Here is a 16323-nt window from a genome sequence, read left to right as displayed (position 1 = left end):
CGAGGCGCAGTCAGTGCCTCAGTGCCTGCCATTCCCAGGCAGGCAGCTGGTCTTGGCAGGGGCAGCGTATGAAAATGCCTTGGGCAAGCGGGAGTTCACCCTCCAAGCCTGAGGTGTATGGGCAGTGAATATGGCTTTGAGACTGGTGGTGGAGTATTCCTCAACGGATAGAGGACAAATACTGTTTGAAGGATGTAACTGGTCTGTTTGAACTGATCCCAATAAGATGTACAGAATTTGCTTAAAAAGGCATCATCAGGTATCCATACATAGCAACAATAAGAGAAATTTCTTTTCGTTTTCAGTGTATTTTAACTTCCTTACTGAGGATATTTTATGTTTTTTTTCTCAGAAGCCTCCAACTCTGCCAGCCAGAAAATACGTTGTAGTACAATGCTTCTATTAACATAATTTTTCTAAATATTTGCTGCAATATGACATATGATCAGAACTAGTATCCAAAGTTTTCTTAGCCATAGGCATGGAAAAAAAACGTATGTCAGTCTGGCTCTACCTACACATCCCTAGTTAATTTATACAACAGTTTAATCAAATAATACTGTACCAAATCATATGCTATGCTGGGATCAACGGCATTTAAAAGCAAAAAAACTGGACAAAATTGGCAGTTTAATGCAAATCTCAACAGGTATCTTTGCTGTAAAAATGCTCCCTGTGAAAACAAAGCTACTGTAGTAACAGACAACTCTTCTGTGATTAACATTAACATTAATATTAACATCATTGTATTTTTTTCTCTGATCTCTCATCGGTAATATGGACCAATCTCAGGCCTTGTCAAATTTATACTGGTCCAACACTTTTTTTGGTGTTTCCATATCTGGTTGAAATAGCATTGAGGGGAGCAAGAAATAAATCACTAGGAAGTTTTACCTCTTCTGTAGGTCCAGAGAGATCTATATATGCAGGAGATCAATATTTCTAGTTAGACTGTTGGGAAATAACTTTGGTAGTATAAAAAAGCATTTCTGTAAAAGTCCTCAGAGAGTTTTCAAAACCTATTTTAAATCATCTAAATCCATGTAAAAACAGCAAGATACAAACAGACAGATTTTTGAAAGTAAAAAGTGCTTCCACAGCCAGAAAAGCACAGCTATCCAGAACCACTTGAAAAATCAATCTGCTTTCACAGAGATACCTAAATATGGATTTAAGACTTACCTTCAGACACCTATATTTAGAAAAAAATAAGTGGCCTTTATTTTTTTCCCAGTCATGCACATGTAATGTTTTTAGTGCTCTAGAGGAAGTCAAACACCGTCTGTATTTCTGCACAGTAGCTGTATGTCCCTATGGAATGGAGATGTAGAACTGTCATTTCTTGTCATATAAATTGCACATTAACATCCTGATAGTATAGGCTTTGGGGACATGTGTTTATTCTAGCGACCTTCTCCACATTCATTCATGACCTTGGAGGGGTTGTCCTCAGCAAAGAAGCATTTGTCCAACATGGATTTTTACGTTGTGGCTTATCAACTGCTCCGAGCGCAGCACTCTGAGGGCCAGACTCAGAGCTGAATGAGGTGGGAGACTATACAACACAGCGGCACCTGACCCCTTTCGCAAAGTCCCCCGCATGGGCTGTGCCTCCCGCACCCAGGAATAGGTGTGGGAGGAAAGGGAAAGCTTTAGCACCATAGGGAGTCATTCAGTCAGTCTCTTCTGTAAATGTAGCTCATTTGTCTGAGGCCACACCAACTGATTTTTGTCAGTGTACTTCGCTATGGCAGGTCCAATGCATCAAGAATGTGTTATCCCCACTCCCCCCCCAAAAAAAAGAAAAACATTTCAAGTTGCACAGTTCCCTGTTTCCTTCTCTACGATGTTCCTTCTACTCCCAGAGAGTTTCCTCTAGGAAACTGCTTTAATTTTGACCCTAAGTACGTCTATCTTAGCTTTTATTTCAGTTCAAAAGTTTACTTTCAAAACAAATCTGCCAGTTGTATGCCCTCACTGTGCTTGGGTTTGCCTCCTGAAGCACATGAAGCAGATTCCTTTGGGATGAAACTCAGCAGGAGGACACATACCAGGACCATACTTGAAATTTGCCATGGGCAAGTTTCCCAACGGGCTTTCATGGGACCACAGTGGAGCTAGTCCAAAATAATCTCACCAGAACATACCTACCATGGCGGTGGGGCTTCAGCACTGTTTCACTGTCGACATCTGCTCTGAATGTTGTCTGCAGGTCGAGGGAGGTGATTCTGCCCCTCTACTCTGCTCTCGTGAGACCCCACCTTGAGTACTGTGTCCAGCTTTGGAGTCCCCAACAGAAGAAGGACATGGACCTCTTGGAATGGGTGCGGTAGAGGGCCACGAAGATGCTCAGAGGGCTAGAGCACCTCCCCTATGAAGACAGGCTGAGAGAGCTGGGGTTGTTCAGCCTGGAGAAGAGAAGGCTTCGGGGAGACCTTAGAGCAGCCTTCCAGTACCTAAAGGGGGCCTGCAGGAAAGATGGGGAGGGACCCTTTATCATGCAGTGCAGCGATAGGACAAGGGGTAACAGTTTTAAACTGAAAGAGGGAAGATTTAGATCAGATATCAGGAAGGAATTCTTCACTGTGAGGGTGGTGAGGCACTGGAACAGGTTGCCCAGAGAAGCTGTGGATGCCCCATCCCTGGAAGTGTTCAAGGCCAGGCTGGATGGGGCTTTGAGCAGCCTGGTCTAGTGGGAGGTGTCCCTGCCCATGGCAGGGGGGTTGGAACTAGATGATCTTTAACGTCCCTTCCAACCCAAACCATTCTATGATTCTATGATTATTGGCTGGTGTAAGCGAACAGAAAAATGCTGTCAAGGGACCCATCTACAGGATAGTACTAGACAGTGTGTCATTTTTTCACTGAGTAACCCTTGCCCACCGATGCCATTCAGCTAGCGTGTCTCAATAGGTTGTGATAACGCTACACTGCCATAAACACAAGAAAAGGGTGAAGTTCCTTCTGTACAGCTACAGGCTCCAGCACAGAGGTTCAGTATAAACAAATCTCTGCTTAGCCTGGGCCTGTTTTCTCAAACACTGCAAAGGCAGCTGCCTGTCACTTTGTAGGTGAAATGTTTGTATTCTAGAAATCATAAATTGGGAGTCTTTGAGAGAAGCAATATTCCATAGCTTTTTGTTAAAAGTAATAGAAAATAAGTGCAGAAAATAAATCTATTTTCCTGTACATATATTCAAGCAGGTATGTACACAGTAAGCTCTATCAGGTTATCAAACAATTTTAGCACTTTCCCCATTTGGTATGTCTATACCATTAACCAGGAATTTTGAAACACCTTAAGATTATCACCTAGTTATAATTACTTCGTGCAATATGACAAAGGGGATATTTTGAATCCTTTTGGTCTCTGGAAGGGAAGAGGCTATGGGAAGGAGGTAAGCACGTTATCCATTACTTCATCATAAAGAATAATCATGAATGATTTGTGTTCCTTACAGCAGCAACATCAGTCATATTTCAAGCTTCCCAGTATGCCACACTTGATTACAGCCTGAAACTCAGTTTCCAATGCATTACTTACACGAGTATAATCAATTATTTCAGTAAAATATCAGTCTTTAAACAGGGAAGAAGCCTCCATCATAGACATTTTTCTTTCCTCTTTCTTCATTGCTGGTAGTAGAAAACAGATCAATATAATTTTCTACCTAAAATGTGAGGATTCCCCTCTTTCAAATGAGTGCCAGGCAAGTCTGGTTTTGAGATACCTCAGTCTGAAGGAAGTTTCCTGGATTAATTACTCCAGCCTTCCACCCGTTATGTGGAAGAAAGGTGGATATGGCATCATTCTCCTCTTGGCCATGCGCTTCCCAGGAGGAAAGAAAGGGCGTAGATGCACAGAGGGCCTTATCACTCTGCAAAAGGCAGGGGACTTTTGGTGGCCACCTGTATTTACTGTTTGCAGCTGCCCATGGCCAGCGACTGCCCACACAGCACCAAGAAGCCTGGCTGTGCTTGGGCTTTCCTCCAGGAACCCGAGTCAGGGAGCACAGCACCTTCCATGTGGCTAAATCGATCAAGTTGTGCACCCAGAGTCTGATACTTCAAAATGAAATAGTCAATTTCATCATACAAATTACCACTAAATCTTTTCGTTACCTACAGAGGCATTTCCTGATTTCTTGTTGCATTATAATATGCGTTTTGTACTTCAAGTGACAATGTAATAGGGAACGTTTGCTGCCTTACATGATCCTTCTAGTCAATAAAATATACAATTTATTCTCGTGTTAGATTTCGTTTCTCTTTTGTGGCTGACATAAATATTTTAGTTATATCCAGCCATCTCTCCAGGTTCAATCTATGTGAAAATCAAGACCAAAAAGCAAGGCCTTTGCTATGAGAAAATTATAATCAAGACCATTGCACACTCTGCTAAAATCTCCAAGGCCAAATGGAGCTTTCTATGAGAAAAGACAGCATTATTGGATGTAGCATATTGAAGCTGTTCTACATTATGTTCCCAGCATTAGTCTTTTCTGGTCATGAATAGACAGTTAATGAAGTCTTTTCAGTGCATGTTCTTTTCTCCTCTCACTAATTTACACGAACCAGGTCTTGTCACTGTTCAGAAATCTTTCCCTTCAATCTCAGCCTCTCTTCATTCACAATCCTTCATTTACCTTTACTGGTCAAACTGTTCTGCCCATAGTTGTTTTTTTTTTTAATGAAGGTCATAAATACTGCTGCAGCAATGTATTCTGAATAAAGTACCTTACTGTACAAGTGATCCCATGGATGGCAGAGAGCATACTGTGGTTTCCGTGCATAACCACATATGGGCACATAAGCATATAAGCACTGTTACTTAGCCTGCAGTGCGTGAATCACGAGTGGCCTGTCAAGCATCAGTGTGCTGGGCGGGCTGCCCTCTTTCCATTGTCAACCTCTGGCCGAGAGCCATAAACTTTTCTTTTTTTGGTTTTTTTTTTTTTTGGTTTGGTTTGGTTTGGTTTGTTGTTTTTTTTTTTAAGCAGTAACATCATAACTTAGGAATGGATGGTTTTAAACAACAATAAAAAAACCCCAGCTAAATGCCACCTATTTATTAACACCCCTCCAGCCTCAAATAATAATGAGGAGAAAAGGTGGTCCACAACGTATAGATATATAGATATATATTTACTGAAATACTGATGTACACCATAAATACTGATGTACAGCTTGCTCTCTGCTGCTGACTGCAGTACCTCAGGGTACGATGCATTTCAGCCGGCAGCAGAGAGGTGCTGGAAACTGCAGTGTGCTGGGTAGAGTGCAAACCACAGCCGCTTGTTAAGCAACGAAGCCTACTCTTCCCCGTCTCAGCAGCCAGCTCGGCTAAAGGGCTTATCAGCAGCTATAGCTCTGCTTATGTTTCCACCTCCTAGATCTTTTTAAGGAGCCTTCTGGGGTCATTTTTTAAGCTTTCCAGGATGCAAAGACATCGGTTCTGCTCCTTTCACAAACTCGTTTTGCGGTAGGCCTCGTACATTTCTTTAAAAGTCCATTTTCAAAAAGGAAATTTAGCAGTGACTTCTTTTTTTTTTCTGTATTTTTCACCAAGATCATTCCTTTGAAAGTATCCAAACTGTCAAAACATGTATATGTAATCTGAAGGGCTGGTGGTTTCTTATGGTTTTAGTTTTATTTAATGATTTTCATACATTGAAAACTTATTTAAATGCTTGAAATTCATACAAATCGTTTCAGCAAACTGTGAAAAAAATTCTTCATTGTTATTTTTTGTTTGCAAAGCGGAGTGTGCGTAGCAAATAGGAGTGGTCAAAATTGGTATTTCAGGTGGCAAACAAATAAAGCGGCCATCCCAGAACCCTGCATTTCAAAGTATTTCCTGGAGCATGAAAACGTGCTTGAGCCTCTATGTCAGATCACTTCCTACCGCAGGAATCCCTCAGGAATGTTGTAACACATTCTTTGCTTCACAGGTCTGAAATGATTACTCACACATGCTCACTTGATTAAATAGCAGCTAATTACGTCCTATTTACCAGAGAGAAAGGCACAACATAGTGACAAGACTAACCGGTAGATGTGGGAGGAAATATTTTTGCCGCCTGGAACGTAGTTTCACCTTTTATTGAAGGAGTCTTTCGTAGAGACACAGTGCTTGGAGCAGAGACTCCAGCCCACACCACCCTCCCAGGAAGAGGGCAGCAGAGCCTGCAGTTGTTTTACCAACCTTCCCAGCTCAGGATGTAGCCTACCTTTCTCTCCTCCCCTTGCCTTTCCTCCCCCAAGAACCTTTTCCTGCCTTTTTTTTTTTTTTTTTTTTTTTGCCTCTGGGTGAGCTCTGGATGCCCTTCTCAGCATCTCTCCAGATTTAATGAGCTCTAAGCCTCAGCAAATCCCAGCTGATAAGAGGAGGAGCCGCTTGTTTCACCTGCCTGCATCTTGAGGACAAGGAAAACGATTCATCCCTGTAGGACTAGCTCACTACAATATCGGTAGTTTTCTTCCTGTCTTTCCGTCAGATTCCCACTGTGGCTAGACAGACTGTCTGGGATAAGCCAGGATTTTCTGTGTAATTCCAAAGGAGGAACTAGTTAATTATATTATAAAAGTTTGAAATGCTATTTCCAAAGGCAATACAGATTGGCTGGAACGCTGCCTACCTGTATAAAATCCTGCCATATGATACATACTCTAATTCCAATGCTTGCACTGAGTCTTTGTTAAAAATAAATCATGCGTCACGCTGCTAATGTACTTCTTGGTTCAGTGACAACTAGTCACTAGTGGTGAGGCTTTAAGATCAGACAAAGAGCTTTTAACTGGAAAACAAGGTTGAGCAATAGCTGTGGTTTTTCTTCTTTTTTAGTTTTTTACTACACCTCAGTGTAACATAATAAAATCTAAGGCAGTCAGGCTACTAAGAAGGGATTATTTTTTTTATAGTGTATCAAAATACCACAAAAATTGCAGAAACCCGAGAGGTATTACAGAGGTCTGGTTATGTTAGGTGTATTGGCACTTGTCTGTAATTTCTAGGTAGAGCCATCCAGTAATAATTGGCTGAATTTCATGTATCTTTCTCTCAAGTACTGGTTCTTACTTTGACTTTGATTTCTACATCTCTCACTTCTTACACTTTCATCTTTCCAGCAACAAACATTTTCAGCTATCCCAAATTCTCTGTGTCGTGGCTTAACGCCAGCTGGTAACCAAGCACCACGCAGCTGCTCTCCCACCTCCCCCCACACACAGTGGGATGGGGGAGACAATCAGAAGAGCAAAAGTGAGAAAACTCGTGGGTTAAGATAAAGACAGTTTAACAGGTAAAGCTAAAGCCACACATGCAGGCAAAGCAAAACAAGGAATTCATTCACTGCTTTCCCTCGGCAGGCAGGTGTTCAGCTATCCCCAGGAAAGCTGGGCTCCATCACACATAATGATGACAGGAAGACAAACACCATAACTCTAAACATCCCCTTCCTTCTTATTCCCCCAGCTTTTATTGCTGAGCATGACGTCATATGGTATGGTATGGCCCTTTGGTCAGTTGGGGTCAGCTGTCCCAGCTGTGTCCCCTCCCAACTTCTTGTGCACCCCCAGCCCACTCACGGGTGGGGTGGTGTGAGGAGCGTAAAAGGCCTTGACTCTGCGTAAGCACTGCTCAGCCATAGCTAAAACATCCCTGTGTTATCAACACTGTTTTGACCACAAATACGAAACGAAGTCTTATACCAGCTACTATGAAGAAAATTAACTCTATCCCAGCTAAAAACAGCATGTTCTCCACCCCTTATTCCACACCACTTACTGATATGGTCGTGATCAGGTCCCACACTATCTAATACATGCTCATTAACCACCACCTCCCTTCCCATCCTTTGATTCAATACACGGATATCATTGCTCTAGTCTATGGACCACCCCTGTCAAATGTCTGTAAAATGTCCGCAAGTGTCCACAAAATGTCCTTTCCATGGGCTGCAGTTCTTTGGGCATCCACCTGCTCCAGCATGGGATCCTCCTGAGGCTCTGCTCGGCAATAAAACACCCCTGTGTTATCAACACTGTTTCCAGCACAAATCCAAAGCACAGCCCCACACTAGCTACTGTGAAGAAAATTAACTCCACCCCAGCCAAAACCAGCACACTCTGCCAGTAGCATTCAATTGAAAATTGTGTCTGAACTCAAGCACTGTCTTCAGGAGGTTTACAGGGGAGCTGATCGGGGAAATCTAGAAGCAGCAACAGGAAAAGCAGTTGATCCGCTGAGTACTTTTAACAAGCTAATAACAAAAAACCCTCCTGCACTTTTGTCCGTACAAACCAGATGCCAGCAAACCACCGCCTGTGGTTTTGTGTAAGCTAGGCACTCCTGGGCAACCGTGCCATGCACAAATGAAAAAAAAAGGAAAACCAGGAAATGTTACAGGCTGGAATGACCACGGATAAATCATCATTTCCATCTGCTGACAAAGAAATGATGCTCATCGCAGTTTGCTGCTGAAGCAATATCCAGGTCCATGAGCCCTGTCAGAGGGGGGGAATGGGAGGAATGGGACCATGGACAAATTTCAGAAAAGCAAATAGAAAGCAAAGAGTAACTGAGTCGATTTTTTGAAAGAAGTGGTTGCTGGTAAGGGGCAGAAAAACATTCAATCAAGCAATTATACAGGCGTAGAGAACCGAGGAAGCTTTTTCAGATGGAGGCTGAAACAGATTTTGCAAGGAAAACTAATGGCAAAAAATTACTTAGCTACACAAATGAGAGGAGATCAATTTAAGAAAAACGGATCCAATGTGGCTTCTGAAAAGAACAAATACATTGCTTTAAGGTGGAACTCAGTGAGTTAACAAAAAGTGCACGCTTGATGTGGCGCTTGGAGGATTTACTGAAGATACATATAAATATTCAGGAAGATTGGGACAATAAAAATACAAAAATTTAGGAATAAGGTAGAACATTTTAAATTAAAAAAGAAAACAATTATGAGCCACCAATGTGTCCTTGTAGAAAGGAGGAAAATACCATCTTGTGCTGCACTAGGCAGAGCAGATTGAGAGAGCTGAGCCTTCCCTTCCGCTCACCCCTGGTGAGACACGTCTGGAGTACTGGGTCCCGCACGGGGCTCCCCACTACAAGATATGGACACACTGGAGTGAGTCCAGCGCAGGGACCCAATGGTGATCAAGGGACTGGGGTACCTGACGTAAGAGGGGGGCCGGGGGGAGCTGGGACTGCTCGGCCTGGAGAAGAGAAGGTGCAGGGGGATTTATCCATGTGTATAAATACCTGATGGCGGGGACTAAACACAAAAGACTCTTCTCAGTGGTGCCCAGTGACAGGATGAGAGGTAATGGACACAAACTGAAATGCAAGAATATTTTTTTTTTAAATTGTTTGTCTTTGGCTTTGTGTTAAGTAGTTGGCATCTTGAATGACTTGGTAAAGATATTTATTAGGAAAGAACTAGATAAATCATCAGAAATTAGAGATGTTTAGCATTAGTGTCATTCCTGATTTTTTTGTCTCGTATCACACCAAGACGCACAAACATCACTATTTGCAACACAGAAATTGTAACTTTAAAATTACAGTGACCTTACAGACATCTGTTTCATCATCAATCTGTGGAGCCATTCATGCTAAGTCAGCCAGGGCAAAATATAATAATAGAAGTTTGTAAAATAATTATACACACCCAGATGCCGTGATAAGATAAGGTACATTTAGTATCAGAGCATAATTCACATTCTGCTATGGATTTACTGTTACAAGTAACTAGGAAATATTTCACAACATCCCTGACTCACCCAGGTGTGATACGTGATGTAATCAATGGTCGCAGAAATTTGTATCTAGCCTTGTACCAGAACACAGCACTTTGAACCCTGTATTATTATGCCTAGGCAAAACTCAGCATTAAGGCTGCAAGCTGCCTGAAAGCAGGTTGTTTGCTTATCACCCACAGACTCTGGACTGCAGAGAAAAGTGGTCATATTATCATAGAATCACAGAATGTGTTGGTTTGGAAGGGACGTTTAAAGGTCCTCTAGTCCAACCCCCCAGTGTTCTCTGGTAGCCCCGCGGAACTATAGAGTATGACTGCTGAGGTCAAGTGTGTAAACAGAAGACGTGGTCTATGATAACTACCTTGAAGGACTGGACTTTTTTTAACTGAAGTGTTTGAATCAGCCACATCACTCTAAAGAAAAGACTGGGAAGGGGGCCATATCACCATATCTCCCCCGTGACATCCCACAACTTCTCCACAGACACAGGTGTTTCTCCAGCATGAAGCATGAGCTCTCCTGAAGAGCAGAAGCTGCTTGGTCACTGCCTTGCTGCCTTTCAGCTGTGGCTAAGCAGAGGACAGAGAAGAGATAACTTCATTCTGTTGCTTGCTTTCCTGCTGAGCAATGTGACCTCGGGGATGAACCAAGCAGGTCTGACCAGCTCTGCATAGCAACTGAAGCGCACATCCCATCAAATACAAAACTCTTAGACCAGCCCAGGAAAGCGGAAAAACTACCAGCACCCTGATTCACAATCCTGGCAGCTACAGATTGATCCAATCAGTACTGGTAGGCTGTCAGTCCTGAGGAGCGGGGAGGGGAGGAGAATCTGCCTCAAAGTGTCTAAATTATCCCCTTTGCTGTTTAAAGTGATAAACTGAATTCTTTATGATCAGGAGGTTGGACATACCTCTTAAATGGTGAAATTTTTGTTAACACACTGAACACCAGCCTGAAATGAGGAACAGTGCGTGTCTTTGTAGCACGGGGGGAGGGAACTTTGTCCTGTCTGTCCTCTAGAAAAATGATTGATATGAAACCATTTGGGAACTGAGAAGCTCTTTTACCTGTAGACCACAAAAAATCACCCTTTAACATTTTTTTGACTTCTCCAGCCCTCAGGCCCACAACCACAGGTTATTGGACCCACCTGCTGCAGGTGGCATGGCTCATGTTAAAAGGCACAAAGGTGAGAGGAGGTGCCTCTTGAGATTTGCATTAGTGAGATAAGACATAGAATCATAGAATCATTTAGGTTGGAAAAGACCTTTAAGATCATGGAGTCCAACCATAAACCTAACACTGACAAGTCCACCACTAAACCATGTCCCTCAGCACCACATCTACATGGCTTTTAAATACCTTGAGGGATGGTGACTCAGCCACTTCCCTGGGCAGCTTGATAACCCTTTTGGTGAAGAACTTTTTCCTAATAACCAATCTAAACCTCCCCTGGCGCAATTTGAGGCCATTTCCTCTTGTCCTATCACATATTTTATAAGACTTGCTAAGAAATGGACACTCCACCCTTGAACTGCTGCTTTGGAAGAGCACATTCCAGTTCCTCATTCTTTGCCTCCTGAGGTAAATGAACTGAGCATTGCTCATAAAATTATAGAATGAACTTTCCCATGACCAGTGAAATTTGTTATAGAAAAGATAGTCCCTGAACTCAAGTCAACAAAAGCGTGGCAGAGCGACTCTCTAACAAATACAATATCCACACACCAGCCACTCTACATGCAGAAGGACACACCACATTCAGGGAAAAGAGCTTCTCACCTTTCTTCCACAACAGCCTCTTCTTCAACAAGCGATTGCGTATCAGATTTCTCTGGCAGGCTGGCTGTTTAAAGTTTACCCAATGAGGGCTTTTTGCATAGCCAAAAGATAGTGTGCAGGGTGTTTCTTTCAGATGTTTTCTGTATAACAGTACAAATCTCATCTTCAGATTTTATGGGACTAGCCTGGAGAAAAACTAATATTCCAAGCTAAAAATAACTTCTCAGAGTTAATCCATTTTGATGAAAAAAACCCTCCTTTATTTGCCAAAATATATAGCTCTGAACTGACTTTAAGGGAGCTGAAATGATCAGTGGTTAATTCTCTTATGCAATTCTTAAATCCTTCCTCTCCTGCCCAGCAAGCTGTCATGAGAAATATGCTTTGTTAGCTGGGATCACCTGTTTCACATACACTGTCTCAGGTGTCAAAATGATAAAAAGGAAAACCTTCTGCTGACGTGTATAAGGAAAACATAGCATTTCAGCCACAGAAGAGCTCTTTGTTTTATATCAGGCTTCTAATTATTACAAAATTTGAAAAAGGAAGAGCCAAAAAGAAAATAAGAATCAGTCCTTCCAAGAGAAGGTACAGAAAAAAATCCCTTTATTTGGATATTGTGTCCTCTGGGAACTTAAGGAATAGTTGAATCTCTACAAAAAAAAGGGGGGGTTTTTTTAGTCTCAGAAGATGGTAATGAGGTGACCCTCTGCATTCCTTCCCGACCTAAAATAGTCCATGAAAATGAATGGCGTTAAACTCTTAGAAAACCACTTACTACTTAATGCTATTTGATTTATATCATGGTATTATTTTAATATAGTATCTGGAAATATTGTATTATTATACAAAACATTATATATGTTTGTATTACATATATATAAGAAGATATTTACTAAATCATATATATTGTATGCATATGTAATAATTATAATTATTTAGTGTTAATACTATTTATTTTCAAAGTTCACATCATGCTTTAAAATGTTGTTGTGAATTAATTAGGACTGTACTTCCCTATATTTCAAATGCCTCTGAGATTTCTAATACTCTCTGTCCTCTTTCGTTTTAGCAGGCTCACATGCTCCACCATTAATCATCCGAGCACTTTGTACAAAATGCACCATGGAAGTAGGTTTTTGTTTACTCACTGTTTATCTTGTTTACAAAAGTACAGCAAAGATAGTATGCAAACATACCCAGAAGAAATGTATTTTGATGTTAAAATTTTAATCTAGTTACTTTCTTAAGTAAGCAGTGACAAAGCAAAGCAAACAAACACAGAGACACACACACGAACATCAGGCACATTTTAGGGCACCCACAGGAGGTACGCGTGTCTCCTTTCCTTCTTAAATTCACTGCAAAAACATCCTTTGACTGCAGGGGGAGCAAGAATTTTCCCAAAGTATTTTTGAAACATTCGGTTGTGGTGCGCTCACTGTGGAGTGTCTTGGTCACTAGGCAGATAAATATTTCTACATAAAATAGAAAGAATAAACTACATCTATAGCATAGGAAATCAAACTGAGCAGTGTGTTGCCTCAGGCTGACTCCCTGTCCCAAACAATGTGGTAGAAATGAATGTATAAAAGAGGCTAAAGTTAGCAATTAAATTTCTTTGTATTATTATACCAAAAATATAATCTCGTGCAGAACAAACAGTAAGCTATGAATTTGTTGTAGAATAATAGGAACCTTATAATGTCATTAGAAAGGTAATTTTTCTACTTCTGCAATAAGTAGATGAATCTTACCACTGCTACAGATGTTCATCATCTGAACTTCTACCCTTATGACTTTATCTATGCCCCTATTATCTCTTGTCCTAATAGCCTCGCTAAAGAGTATATACAGACAGATCTCTCTTTCGTAGTCATTAGACTGTTATTAAATTGCATAGAAGAATCAATTCAGCTTCTAGAAGTTAATGTACTCACAGGGATGACTCACCAACAAGGCAGCTTGAGCAGTTTCCACACTAGCTCTCAACTCTGCCCCTAAGGAGCTTCTGCTCCTGCAGAAGAGTGCTGTGCCAGAGAGAACCAAATGCCTGTGAGTAAGCTGTTCTGATAATGGACCAAGAGCATTACTGGAATTAGACAGAAGTTAATAACAAGTAGCTGCAATATGAATATATAAGTACATTCTGTTAACGAACCACTTCTGGGTAAACTGAAATGTCAAAGACCCTGGAATATGAGGGAATAACATGACTGCAGTGTGCTGCACTTATCAGGAACTTACCCCTGGAAACGTGAGCAGGAAATTATGCTTTGAGGTATATTAAAGAAAAACAGGAACCTGCTATTGGAAAACCATTCAGCCAGTGTATAAGATTCACATAATTTGACCGTGTACAGAAGTGCATAATAACCTATTGCAATAGCCATAACTGATAGTATAAGTGGAGCCATCTTTATGTTTCACATATAAGCCTGTAACAAACACCTCCTCTTGCACACGTGTCTGTGCTTCAGAATCCAGTATGCAAATCTGACCACTCTGGTTGCCTGCAACGCTACGTACGCAAGTGTTACCTTATGGTCACCCCAAGGAAACACACCACTTACGTTGCCTCTGGTCTCGCATCCTGCCCTTCAGGCTTGGTTGTAATCCAGCTGGCTCTGACAGAAGCAGGCATTAACACTAGCATTGCCCTAGGTTGCCCGGTCTGTGGCAGGCTGGTTCCTGTGCTGGGTCAGGACTGTGTGATGACCAGGTCATCCTCGCCTTCCAGGAGAGGAGCAAGAGTAGTTGAACCAGTCACTGTTTCAGACAAGCGATTTTCTTTTTGTGTGTCGTGCCTCACCAGGGCACAGTAGAGGGGGAGGACGACCTCCCTCGACCTGATGGCCACGCTCTTTTTAATGCATCCCAGGAGACCGTTGGCCTTCTTGGCCACATTGCTGGCTCATGGTCAACCTTGTTGTCCACCAGAACTTCCAGGTCCCTCTCTGCAGAGCTGCTTTCCAGTAGGTCAATCCCTAACCTGTACTGGAATTCTGTACCAGAATTGTTTACAGCTCCTGCCACACCAGCTAGTACTGCTGAAAGAAATATTTGAAAAACAGGTTATTAAGAAGAAAACCTTTTAGGTTTTCCACAGGACTCAGTCTCCAGGAGTCCTTTAGAATCACAATTGAAACTTTACATCTCTCAGTCCAGCCTTTTAGGAAAATACTGACACTGCACCCTTCATAAAGGAAAGGCTATGGGGCAGGGCTACTTCTGACATCCGGGCTAGGACTGGCTGGGGTTCTCCTCTTCCTAGAACCCAAACTCCATCAGAGCAGGGATGCTTCTCACACAAGATGTTCTGCCTCTTCTGTCCTGAGAGTGGTGCTGATCAGTCCTGGATTCTGCAAAGCTGTCTTTTTCTGCACTTCTAAACACTGCCTTTTTTTTTTTCATTAAAATGGCCCATTTATCCCCAGTATCAATCAGAAAGGATTTCTCACCCTACATACAGAACCCCTAAATTCACAACATAAATTCAGAGTATTTTTATAATCTCTTGTGGAAGGTATTTGCAAATGTTGTGGTACTGCTGGAGGAGTCAGCAACACTGAACAAGGTTTATAGGACAATATCCAACACCCCATCTCTCCAGAATGTCTTCACCTATAAATCAGGCTCCGCTGGATTCTTCTCACCTACCTGGTGATCTTCTGCAGAAGTAGTGGTCTTTGCTGGGACTACAGAATTTCTGTGTAAACACCCACCCTCTTCTTTCCTTTAGGGAAATAGCTGGAAAACTCAAGAATACATAACAAGATTAGAGCCCTAAAAACAGGGGAAGTTTTAATCTGGCAGCAACTCTTAGAGTCTGGGTTATCCAATTACCATCTCAAGCTTTGGTCTTAGGTCTTCATTTCTTTATTTTGAACCATCTGTGTAGGTTATGTATCTGTTTAACTATTAATCTAGTAGCAATTTCTACCCATTCCTCAGCTGTTAAAAACTGATGCAAAAGTTAAAAACTGAAGCAAAGGCATGTCCCATGCTCCTTTTCTGGCAAGAAATTTGTTGACACTGTGAAATCTGAGGTTGGGATTTGCATTACTTGTCCTTGATGAGCTGGCTATGGAAGTCACCGTCACAGTTATCAGCAGTTCCACTTGCACTGTAGGTGACATTTAGGTACTTACAGAAGATCATTCTAACAAGCCTGTTTTTCTGATGGGTTGTTCTTTCACACACATATCATCCTTGTGCGTAAGAATGTAGCCAAATTTATTATCAGATTAGCTGAAATTGTATGCTTTCCTAGTTCTCCAGTCTCTAAAATGGAAGAATCACTGTACTCCTTAGATGCCCACGGGGCTCTGCCTTTTTGTATTTCAAAACTTTCAGATGCTCTCTGATATCATTCACCCCTATTGCTAACACCCAGCCCCACAGAGGTATCTTTGAAAATGTTGAAATTTGGGTATTTAGGGCAAAAGTGACATCAGTGAATGGCTGTCTTAGAACAATCTTGGGACTGTCTCCATCTTCAAAATCTATAGGATGGCCCCCTATAGCTTCTTTATTAAACTACTATAGACTATGAAGCACTACACAACTGCTAAAGCATTTGGAAATGGTGCAGGTAGTGGCAGCAGTCCTGAGGTCATTGTTAGCTTGAAGCATTTCTGTTGTTTCAGATTCTGCTTGGAGATGTGTCACATGGAAACTGGCATGGAGTACTTCCGAAGGAAAGAAAAGAGTTTGCTTAGCCGCGGCTTAAATTTCTTGAGAACTGTAATCCACTAGTACACTAGCTTC

The sequence above is a fragment of the Larus michahellis genome, chromosome 1 (genome assembly GCF_964199755.1).
Source record: "Larus michahellis chromosome 1, bLarMic1.1, whole genome shotgun sequence".
Lineage (NCBI taxonomy): Eukaryota > Metazoa > Chordata > Aves > Charadriiformes > Laridae > Larus > Larus michahellis.
This window is presented reverse-complemented; position numbering follows the sequence as displayed.